The sequence below is a fragment of the Erinaceus europaeus genome, chromosome 5, assembly GCF_950295315.1.
Source record: "Erinaceus europaeus chromosome 5, mEriEur2.1, whole genome shotgun sequence".
Classification (NCBI taxonomy): domain Eukaryota; kingdom Metazoa; phylum Chordata; class Mammalia; order Eulipotyphla; family Erinaceidae; genus Erinaceus; species Erinaceus europaeus.
Genome location: NC_080166.1, coordinates 54,622,123 through 54,634,648, shown reverse-complemented (window position 1 = coordinate 54,634,648; position 12,526 = coordinate 54,622,123).

Sequence of the window (12,526 nt, the reverse complement as noted above, 5' to 3'; positions counted from 1 at the left end):
AAGGGGTACAATTCCACACAATTCCCACCACCAGAACTCCATATCCCATCTCCTCCCCTGGTAGCTTTCCTCTTCTTTAACTCTCTGGGAACATGGACTCAGGGTCATTATGGGGTACAGAAGGTGGAAGGTCTGGCTTCTGTAGTTGCTTCCTTGCTGAACATGGGCATTGACAGGTTGATCCATACTCCCAGACTGTCTCTCTCTTTCCCTAGTGGGGCGGGGATCTGGGGAAGTGAAGCTCCAGGACACATGGTGGGGTTGTCTGTCCTGGGGAGTCAAGTTGGCATCATGGTAACATCTGGAACCTGGTGGCTGAAAAAGACTTAAGAGAGAAAGCAGAACAAAGTGTTGACAAATCATGAACGTAAAGGCAAGAATATTGCTGATGGAGATTTGGGGGGTCTCTGTCTTGGAAAAGCTCGTAGGTCTATTTTTTAGGTATATTCCAAGGGACCCATGACCCAACTAGTTTTTACCTGCACCTGACATCTAATATGCAGGTGACCTAAGCTATTGTCTGGGGGGATGGTGTCATAGTTGGAAAAAGGACCAGAAAGCTGGATCAGGGAAAAGAGTAGCTGCCAAATATGGGGAAAGTATTTAAAATGTATAAATATTGTTAACTGTAAACCCCATCGATTTGATCTGATCTGGGGCCCATAGTCAGCCTGTGTAACCTCTGCATCCCTGTAGGTCTGAGCTCACATTCTGTGGTCACGGCTAGGCTGTGCCAATTTCAGGACCCATCATCCTCAGGTGAGAGGCCAAGTATGGTATCCAACCTCCCTTTGGAGAATGGAACATTCCCTGCCATTGTTGATTCACATTGAGGGCAAAGTCCAATAAGGGCCCAAAGAGGGGTCCATTATGTTTCCTGGTGGAGATGACCAGTGACAGTGGTGAGAGGGATCTGTTAGAGGTCTAGGCCCATCATGTCTATGTGGGAATCCCAGGACTCCCTGATTAGGGTCCCAGGTGAAAATTATTTATTTATGTATTTGTGAAAAAGATAGGATGAGAGATAGAAAGAATCAGACATCACTCTGGTACATGTGCTGCTGGGGATTGAACTCAGGACCTCATGCTTCAGAGTCCAATGCTTTATCCACTGCACTACCTCCCAGGCCACAAAAAATAAATTTTTAAAAATGAAGACATTAGTGATCCGGGAGGTGACGCAGTGATAAAGCTTTGGACTCTCAAGCATGAGGTCCCGAGTTTGATCCCTGGAAGCACATGTGCCAGAGTGATGTCTGGTTCTTTCTCTTTCCTCCTGTCTTTCTCAAAAATAAATAAAATCTTTTTTAAAAAATGGCTATTTAAAAAAATGCAGACATTAAAATCTTTTTTATTTCAGTTTAATAGGCTTTTTGGTTTGAGGTTCTCTACCATTTCCCCCTCTTTTGTTGTAAGAAAAATATCTTCATAGATTGACATTCAGAAATAGTAACTTTTTAAAAGATTAATTAGCAGTAAAATTATTATTACTGTCACTACTATGATTTATTTACTTATCAGAGAAAGAGAGAGCCAGAGCATAGTTGGTCAAACCAATATACATATTTTACAAAATATTATTAAATCATATTGAGTAAAAGTCGAATTGCAGAGCCTGGTTCAAACTCCTGGCCCCCACCTGCAGGGAGAAAATATTCACAAGCAGTGGAGCAGTGCTACAGGTGTCTCTCCTTAAATGGAGAGAGAAAGAAAAAAGAAAAAACAGGATGGAGTAGATAGCATAATTGTTATGCAAAAAGACTCTCATGCTTGTGGCTCCAAAGTCTCAGGTTCAGTCGCCACACCACCATAACCCAGAGCTGAACAGTGCTCTGCTAAAAATAATAAATAAATAAATACATTTAAAACAATTACTTCACACATCTGTGGATGAATTTTCTTTTTTATTAAAAGGTTTTATTTATTTATTTATTAATGAGAAAGATAAGAGAGAGAGAAAGAACAAGACCTCACTCTGGTATACCTGCTGCTGGGGATTGAACTCAGTACCCTCATGCCTGAGAGTCCAGTGCTTTATCCACTGTGACACCTCCTGGACCACAGATGAATTTTCTTAACTCTAGAGTGAGAAATAGGTTAATGATCTGTGAATAAATTTTACTTAGTGATAGAGTAAGAAAGTTAATGTCAACTCTTCTTAATCTTTAAACCATATTCATATATATGTATTCATACATACAATAAGTAGATAAGAATAGAAATGTTTTCTTGTTTTTAAAGTTTAGTTATTATACTTTTTATTTTATATATTTTTTAAATTTTTATTTATAAAAAGGAAACATTGACAAAAACCATAGGATAAGAGGGGTACAACACCACACAATTCCCACAACCAGAATTCTGTATCCCATCCCCTCCCCTGATAGCTTTCCTGTTCATTATCTCTCTGGGAGTATGGACCCAAGGTCATTGTGGGGTGCAGAAGGTGGAAGGTCTGGCTTCTGTAATTGCTTCCCCGTTGAACATGAGCATTTCTCAGGTCGATCCATACTCCCAACCTGTCTCTCTCTTTCCCTAGTGGGGCAGGGTTCTGGGGAGGCAGAGCTCCAGGACACATTGGTGGGGTCATCTGCCCAGGGAAGTCCAGTTGGCATCATGTTAGCATCTATAACCTGGTGGCTGAAAAAAAGAGTTGACATATAGATCCAAACAAATGGTCAACTAATCATGAACCTAAAGGCTGAAATAGTTCAGATGAAAAGTAAATAGTAGGCCTATTTTAGTTATATTCTAGTTGTTGACTATTCTAGTTGTTTTTTTTTTGTTGTTTTTTTTTTTTTTTTCCTGAGCCTGACATCTGATTTGCAGGTGGACCCAAGTTATTGTCTGGGGAGATGATGTCATGGCTGGAAAAAGGGCCAGAAAGCTGGATCAGGGAAGAGAGTAGCTCCCAAATATGGGAAAGGTGTATAAATATTGTTGACTGTAACCCCAATCAATTTGATCTCATCTGGGGCCCATATTCAGCTTAGGAGCCTATGTGACCTCTGCATCCCTGTAGATCTGAGCTCACATTCTATGGTCATGAGTAGGAACGTTCCAAGATTTTTCATTATTTTGGATAATGACAGAGAGGAATTGAGAGGGAAGGGGGAGATAAAGAGGGAAGGAGGGGGAGAAAGCTGCTGCACTATTTTACCACCTGTGAAGCTTCTCCCCCCAAGGTGACAGCCAGGGCTTGAACCAGGTCCTTGAGCAATGTGGTGTGTGTGCTCAGCCAGGCACGCCACTGTCCTGCCCTTGAAAGGTTTTCTTAAACCATCACTCAGTTCTTTCATTAATAACATTTCATGTTATAATCTTACATCAAGCATTATTTTAATGACTTTATACTGATATTTTGACTGTTTTTCCTTCATTTTTATTGACAGCAAAGAATTAAAGTCTATCAGACTTACAAAAGGGTATGTTATATAGCCCCTAGAATCTTTCACTATAATTCACTTCCAGTTCTGTTGAGGAGCTCCAAAAGACTTTGTTAATACTTATCAAATGACTTGTGGGGGCCTGGCAGTGGCACACCCAGTTGAGTGCACATGTTGGAATGTACAAGGACCCGGGTTCAAGTCTCTGCTCCCTACCTACAGGGGGAAATTTCATGAGTGTTGTAGTACTATAAGTGTTTCTCTTTCTAAGGCTCCCCTTTCCCTCTGAATGTTTTGTCTCTATCAAACAAATAAATGACAAGAAGACACAGTGATGTCATGTTTCAAATGACTCAGAATTGTATTACTTATTATCGTCACCTACAGGCATCTGCTTAACAACACACTCAGAAAAGAGAGAGAAAAGACTCAATTTTTTTTCTTTAAATGATATTTATTGAGGGGAGAGAGCAATGGGTGGAGATAGGAAGGAAGGATTATAGGGAGGAAGGAAGAAAGGAAGAGAAAGAGAGAGAGAATGGGAGGGAAGGTGGAGAAGAAATCACCAGGGGCTGGAAGGCTGCCCATCAGTAAAGCAAATAACTGAATATAAGAGGTCATAAATTCGATTCTTAGCACCTAAAAAAAAACCCCAAAAGACAAAAACACATACAGAACATTATTTTATTTTTTAAATCAGTTCTTTTTCCCCCTTTTGTTGCCCCTGTTGTATTATTGTTGTAGTTATTATTGTTGTTGTTATTGATGTCAACCATTGTTGGATAGGACAGAGAGAAATGGAGAGAGGTGGGGAAGACAGAGGGGGAGAGTGTCAGGCAGCCCCCTGCTCTGATGCTGTGGTCTATTTACATACTCATTGTTTTGCCTGGGACCCGCCCTGCCTGCAAGTTATTGGTTAATCCCACTGGTTAGAACCTTTCAAACAGCTGCTATGGAAGCTTTCTACCTTCTTGCTCTTTTCTCCACCCCCTCTCCTAGCCATTTCCTTTTCCCACTTGCCACTTCTGGCTAAAGACATATATGAAGGCGTTATCTCTGATCAATAAAGGCATTGCATTGGGTTCCTGCTCCACGAGTTCCTGGTCTCTCTCCCAAGTTGCTGAGTAAGCAGCAGCCCAGGTTGGCTCTGGTTGAGTTCTCTCCAACCCAGAGAACACGTGCCAATGAAGAAACACCCGCAATGCTAGCCTGGCAGGAGAGAAGGATAGACACTTGCAGACCTGCTTCACCACCTGTGAAGCGCCCCGCCCCCCTCCCCAGGCAGGTAGGGAGCTGGGGGCTCAAACAGGGATCCTTGCGCTGGTCCTTGCGCTTGGTGCCATGTGTGCTTAACCCACTGCTTAACCCACTGCACTACCACCCAACTCCGTAGGACATTATTTTTTAAATGGTTCAGTGGTGCTCTACTCTCTCCTTCTTTGTGAAAAAGAGAAGATTCACTCTTTTCAGAATGACTACAAAGGGCCAGGTGGTGGTGAACTAGGTTAAACACACATAGTACAAAGTTCAAGGACCAGAGCAAGAATCCCAGTTTGAGGCCCCAACTCCCCAGCTGCTGGTGGGACACTTCACAAGCAGTGAAGCAGGTCTGCAGGTGTGTCTCTTTCTCTAGCTCTATCTCCCCCTCCACTCTCGATTTCTCTCTGTCCTATCCAGCAACAACAACAGCAGCAACAACAACAATGGGGAAAAAAAAAGACTGCCAGGAGCAGTGGTTTGTAGTGCAGGCACGAAAACCCACAAATAACCCTACAACCAAATGAATTAAAAAAAAAAAAAACATAGGCATTGATAATTACTTCCTAGTCCTATGTTGTACTGTATTAGACAGAAAGTAGAGACAAAAAAATTTAGATAATTTTTTTTTAGTTATTTATTGATTGGATAGGGACAGAGAAAAAAAAAATCATGACAGAAGGGGGAGATTAGGGTGAAAGAGAGACACCCCCAGCACTGATTCACTGCTCTTGAAGCTGTCTTCTGACAGGCAGGGACCAGGAGTTTGGACTCAAGTCGTTCATTGTAGCCATTGTGCTCAACTGAGCGCATCACCACCTGGCCCACCATCTTCTACAAAATCAGCTTGATAATTTCACAATTTTGATACAGATTAACTGGAGGGCAACCAGTTTGGGGAACTGGGTGTGAAATGGAATGCATAGAAAGGAAAAGGAGGACTTCCCTAGATGCATAACCAATGTCAGTATTAGAAACACTAGACCTAGTAGTGTGTAGTTTCTTAGAAAAGAAAATGCCCCCCACATCTATGGACATCTAATTTTTGACAAAGGGGCTCAGACTATTACATGGGCAAAGCAGAGTCTCTTCAACAAATGGTGTTGGAACAATGGCTTGAAACATGCAGAAGAATGAAACTGAACCACTGTATTTCACCAAATACAAAAGTAAATTCCAAGTGGATCAAGGACTTGGATGTTAGACCACAAACTACCAGATACTTAGAGGAAAATATTGGCAGAACTCTTTTCCGCATAAATTTCAAAGACATCTTCAATGAAACGAATCCAATTACAAAGAAGACTAAAGCAAGTATAAACCTATGGGACTACATCAAATTAAAAGCTTCTTCATAGCAAAAGAAACCACTACCCAAACCAAGAGACCCCTCACAGAATGGGAGAAGATCTTTACACGCCATACATCAGACAAGAGGTTAATAACCAACATATATAAAGAGCTTGCCAAACTCAACAACAACACAACAAATAACCCTATCCAAAAGTGGGGGGAGGACATGGACAGAATATTCACCACAGAAGAGATCCAAAAGGCTGAAAAACACATGAAAAAATGTTCCAAGTCTCTGATTGTCAGAGAAATGCAAATCAAGACAACAATGAGATATCACTTCACTCCTGTGAGAATGTCATACAATAGAAAAGGTAACAGCAGCAAATGCTGGAGAAGGTGTGGGGACAAAGGAACCCTCCTACACTGCTGGTGGGAATGTCAATTGGTCCAACCTCTGTGGAGAACAGTCTGGAGAACTCTCAGAAGTCTAGACATGGACCTACCCTATGACCCTGCAATTCCTCTCCTGGGGATAGATCCTAAGGAACCCAACATATCCATCCAAAAAGATCTGTGTACACATATGTTCTTGGCAGCACAATTTGTAATAGCCAAAACCTGGAAGCAACCCAGGTGTCCAACAACAGATGAGTGGCTGAGCAAGTTGTGGTATATATGCACAATGGAATACTACTCAGCTGTAAAAAATGGTGACTTCACCGTTTTCAGCCAATCTTGGATGGACCTTGAAAAAATCGTGTTGAGCGAAATAAGTCAGAAACAGAAGGTTGAATGTGGGATGATCTCACTCTCAGGCAGAAGTTGAAAAACAAGATCAGAAAAGAAAACACAAGTAGAGCCTGAAACGGAATTGGCGTATCGCACCAAAGTAAAAGACTCTGGGGTGGGTGGGTGGGGAAAATACAGGTCCAATAAGGATTCAGAGGACCTAGTGGGGGTTGTATTGTTATATGGGAAACTGGGAAATGTTATGCATGTACAAACCATTGTACTTACTGTTGAATGTAAAACATTAATTCCCTAATAAAAAAAAAGTCAAAAAAAAAAAAAAGAAAAGAAAAGAAAATGCACAGCCCAAGGAATGACAGCTTATTTTATGCTTCTCCCTGTGATCTTTACAGTGAATAGACACCCGGTATAACTTGAAATGGAGAGGACTGAATTTTCTGTACTTAAGATTAGCTTTTCATAGGATGAGCAGCGTGCTGCTCTGAGTGTAGTTCCGGTGTTTTGGTCAAACATGGTCTATTAGACAATTTGTCCCACTTTATATTTTCCCTCTTGTCAGCCACCAAGTTGCACACACTACCAATGACATCATACTGACTTCTCTGGGCAGACAACCCCACCAATATGTCCTGGAACCTCTCCTCCGCAGAGCCCTACCCCACTAGGGAAAAAGAAACAGGTTAGGAGTAAGGACCGACCTGCCAATGCTCATGTCAGATCAGTCAACTTATTATGTAGAAAAGTACTATGTCAAGGTCCAGAAGGTGGTGCAGTGGATAAAGCATTGGACTCTCAAGCATGAGATCCTGAGTTTAATCCCCAGCAGCACATGTGCCAGAGTGGTGTCTGGTTCTTTTTCTCCTCCCATCTTTCTCATTAATAAATAAACAAAATAAAATAAAATAAAAAAGAATTTTTGTCCAGGGACTGGGCGGTGATGCACCGATTTAGGCACATTTAGTACAAAGCAAGGACCGGCACAAGGATCTGACTTTGAACCCCCGGCTCCCCACCTGCAGGAGGGTCGCCTCACATTCGGTGAAGCAAGTCTTCAGGTATCTATCTCTCTCCCTCATCTCTATCTTTCAATTTCTCTCTGTCCTACAGGAGGAAAGCTTTGTGAGTAGTGAAATAGTGTTGCAGGCATCTCTCTGTGTCTCTCTCTATCTCCCCCTCCTCTCAGTTTCAGTCTCTATTCAATAAATAAATAAAGATAATAAAAAAATTTAAAAAGAAAAGAAAAAAACAAGATCAACATATTATACTAATAATGCATTTACGGAACGTATTTTGAATTATGTGTTCCTCAAAAAGAAATAGTAAGATGAAAAAGGAGACCATGTCCATCCCAATTTCTCCTTCCATACGTTTGGCTTAACATGTACAAAGTGCATGCACGTTCCATAAATGTTTGTTGACTGAAGATCTAATTCAACTGGACCACTTGCTTGGAGAGATGTGACCCAGGGTATACAATAAGGATGAGAGTTGCTAATGTGTTCTACTCCATCATTAGGAAAGGTGTTACAGAAGTAACAGGTGGGGGTGGGATGGGACACAGTCTTTTGGTGGTGGGAATGGTGTTAATGTGCACTCCTATTAATCTGTAGTCGTATAAATCACTAATTAATATGAGAGGGGGAAAATTGATTGAATGTCTCAAACTTTTTAATGCACAGACCAATTGACTCTCTTAAAATCTTAGACCAGGGAAAACAGAAGCAACTGGTGGCACAGCTATAAACAAATAATGTCAAAGGACATAAATTATGGTGATATTGTGTATGATGCAGCAAATCCTAACAACGGGAATTTTCTTTATATGTCTTTATTGGGGAATTAATGTTTTACGTTCAACAGTAAATACAATAGTTTGCACATGCATAACATTCCACAGTTTCCCATATAACAATACAACCCCCACTAGGTCCTCTATCATCCTTCATGGATATGTATTCTTCCTACCAAACCACCCCAAAGTCTTTTACTTTGGTGTGATATGTCAAATCCATTTCAGGTTCTACTTGTGTTTTCTTTTCTGATCTTGTTTTACAACTTCTGACTGAGAGTGTGATCATCCCACATTCAACCTTCTGTTTCTGACTTATTTCACTTAACATGAATTTTTCAAGGTCCATCCAAGATTGGCTGAAAACGGTGAAGTCACCATTTTTTACAGCTGAGTAGTATTCCATTGTGCATATATACCACAACTTGCTCAGCCACTCATCTGTTGTTGGACACCTGGGTTGCTTCCAGGTTTTGGCTATTGCAAATTGTGCTGCCAAGAACATATGTGTACACAGATCTTTTTGGATGGATATGTTGGGTTCCTTAGGATCTATCCCCAGGAGAGGAATTGCAGGGTCATAGGGTAGGTCCATGTCTAGACTTCTGAGAGTTCTCCAGACTGTTCTCCACAGAGGTTGGACCAATTGACATTCCCACCAGCAGTGTAGGAGGGTTCCTTTGTCCCCACACCTTCTCCAGCATTTGCTGCTGTTACCTTTTCTGTTGTATGACATTCTCACAGGAGTGAAGTGATATCTCATTGTTGTCTTGATTTGCATTTCTCTGACAATCAGAGACTTGGAGCATTTTTTCATGTGTTTTTCAGCCTTTTGGATCTCTTCTGTGGTGAATATTCTGTCCATGTCCTCCCCCCACTTTTGGATAGGGTTATTTGTTGTGTTGTTGTTGAGTTTGGCAAGCTCTTTATATAAGTTGGTTATTAACCTCTTGTCTGATGTATGGCATGTAAAGATCTTCTCCCATTCTGTGAGGGGTCTCTTGGTTTGGGTAGTGGTTTCTTTTGCTATGAAGAAGCTTTTAATTTGATGTAGTCCCATAGGTTTATACTTGCCTTAGTCTTCTTTGTAATTGGATTCGTTTCACTGAAGATGTCTTTGAAATTTATGCGGAAAAGAGTTCTGCCAGTATTTTCCTCTAAGTATCTGGTAGTTTGTGGTCTAACATCCAAGTCCTTGATCCACTTGGAATTTACTTTTGTATTTGGTGAAATACAGTGGTTCAGTTTCATTCTTCTGCATGTTTCAAGCCATTGTTTCCAACACCATTTGTTGAAGAGACTCTGCTTTCCCCATTGAATAGTCTGGTCCCCTTTGTCAAGGATTAGATGTCCATAGGTGTGGGGTTTACAGTCAACAATATTTATACCCCTTCCCCACATTAGTGAGCTACTCTCTTCTCTGATCCAGCTTTCTGGTCCTTTTTCCAGCATGGCATCATCTCCCCAGACAATAACTTGGACCCACCTGCATATCAGATGTGATGAAGCAGGTCTGCAGGTGTCTATCTTTCTCTCCCCCTCTCTGTCCTCCCCTCCTCTCTCCATTTCTCTCTGTCCTATCCAACAAAGACAACAACAACAACAACTACAACAACAATAAAAAGACAGCAAGGGCAACAAAAGGGAACATAAATAAATAAAAAGAAAAAAAAGAGAATAAGCTTCCATAATAACAATGTTAAACAACAAGGGCAGCAAAAGGAAAAATAAATACACAAAAAACATTAATAATAATAATTATAATAAAATAATAAGTTTCCACTTTGGAAAAAGTTATCCCAGTAAGAAAAAGGAATATTTTGTTCTCCTCTCCTCTCCTCTCCCGGATCAACTAGGAATACCAAAGGAGACCACCCGGAACGAAACAAGACAGGACTAGAATGACCACAGGAACCCAGTAAATCACCCGTGAGTACAAACACGCGTGGCTGGTGACAGAGAGGAGAGAGGGTCCTAAGGAGAGATGAAGTGACTGCTAACAGTTCAACAGTTTATCAGTGGAGACAGCACCTCCAGTCTGCTCCACAACAAGGGGACAGCTGACGGGAGGAAAGGACTCCCCAGAGACTCACCAAGTGCAACTCTGAATCTCCATTGCTACTACCCTCAGAATCTGGAGCAGCAACAGGGAGGGACACCAGGGGACAGAGATCTAACCAGGAAACTCAGGAGAAGACCTATACCTCGGTGGCATAGCTGAGGGGCTGTGAAAGTCTCTTTGCATAACCACTGGATTATCTCTGCCACACCCTGCTTTATCTCTTGGTCAGGAGTCAGTGATTAAGCTAAGAAGCCTATTGACAGTTTAAAAGCCCTCAGGCTCCCATAGCCTACAGGGAAGAAAAAAGAAAAAAAAAGAGGCTTTTACACCACTGAGCTCCAACTCAGGGATTGAAAAAACTGTTAACTTCCACCACTGTAAACCCTTTAATTAAATTACTTAGACACAAGTCAATCCAGGCAATAGTGATCAATAATTTGAAAAGTACTGATAAAGGGAACTCATAACATAATATATAAAATGGTTAAAACAACAAGAAAAAATATTGGAGACTTGAACCAGGACAAGAGTCCAGCTAAAAGTCCTCCAGAGGGTGAAGCACAAAACAACGAGTTCAACATCCAAACATTAGCTAAGGAAATAATAATGGGAGTGAGTAAAGAATTTGAAAAAATTGTAATCAGAAATGCAGGAACAACAAATGAGAATATGGAAGAAAATTCTAATTATCTCATGGTTATTAGAGAGCTGAAAGCTGAAATCGCTGAGCTAAGAAGGCAACTAGCTGAAGAAGCTAAAACAGTATCAGAGCAGGGCAACAAAATAGATGAACTCCAGAAAGCAGTAGAGGGCAGAGAGAATAGAATCTATGAGGCTGAAGACAGGATTAGCAAGATTGAGGATGAATTAGAGACAACTAAAAAAGAAGTAAGAGATCTCAAAAAGAGATTAAGAGATGCTGAAAACAACAACAGAGTCCTATGGGATGACTTCAAAAGAAACAATATACGCATTATTGGCTTACCAGAGGAAGAAAGAGAAGGAGAGGAAGAAAGCATTCTCCAGGCCATAATAGCTGAAAATTTCTCTAGTCTAGACAACACCAAAGACATAAAGATTCAAGTAGCCCAGAGGGTCCCAAACAGAATTAACCCAGACCTAAAGACACCAAGACATGTCATACTTAGAATGGAAAGGAATAAGGATAAAGAAAGGATCCTCAAGGCTGCAAGAGAAAAACAAAGAGTCACATACAAAGGAAAACCCATAAGATTAGCAGCGGACTTCTCCATACAAACACTACAGGCCAGAAGAGAATGGCAAGATATCTATCGAGTGCTCAATGAGAAAGGCTTTCAGCCAAGAATACTATATCCTGCTAGACTGTCATTCAGACTAGATGGAAGCATCAAAACCTTCTCAGACAAGCAACAGTTGAAGGAAGCAACCATCACCAAGCCTGCCCTGAAAGAAGTTCTGAAAGGTCACCTATAAACAACCAGACCACCACAAATAGGACATATATCAAAACACTCTAAAACTCTTCAAGAATGGCGTTAAAATATCTTCAATCTTTGATATCAATAAATGTCAATGGCCTGAATTCACCTATTAAAAGACACAGAGTAGGAAGATGGATCAGAAAACACAACCCAACAATATGTTGTCTACAGGAAACTCACCTAACTCAACAAGACAAACACAGACTTAAAGTGAAAGGATGGAAAACTATCATACAAGCCAATGGCCCAAAAAAAAGGGCAGGAACAGCTATTCTCATATCTGACATGATAGACTTTAAAATAGATAAGATTAAAAAAGATAGGAATGGACACTACTTAATGCTCAGAGGATCAGTCAATCAAGGGGACTTAACAATTATTAACATCTATGCACCCAATGAGAAACCATCTAAATACATCAAACTTCTACTGAAAGAGCTACAGCAATATATTAACAGTAACACAATCATAGTAGGGGACTTAAACACCCCACTGTCTCAACCTGACAGATCATCCAGGAAGA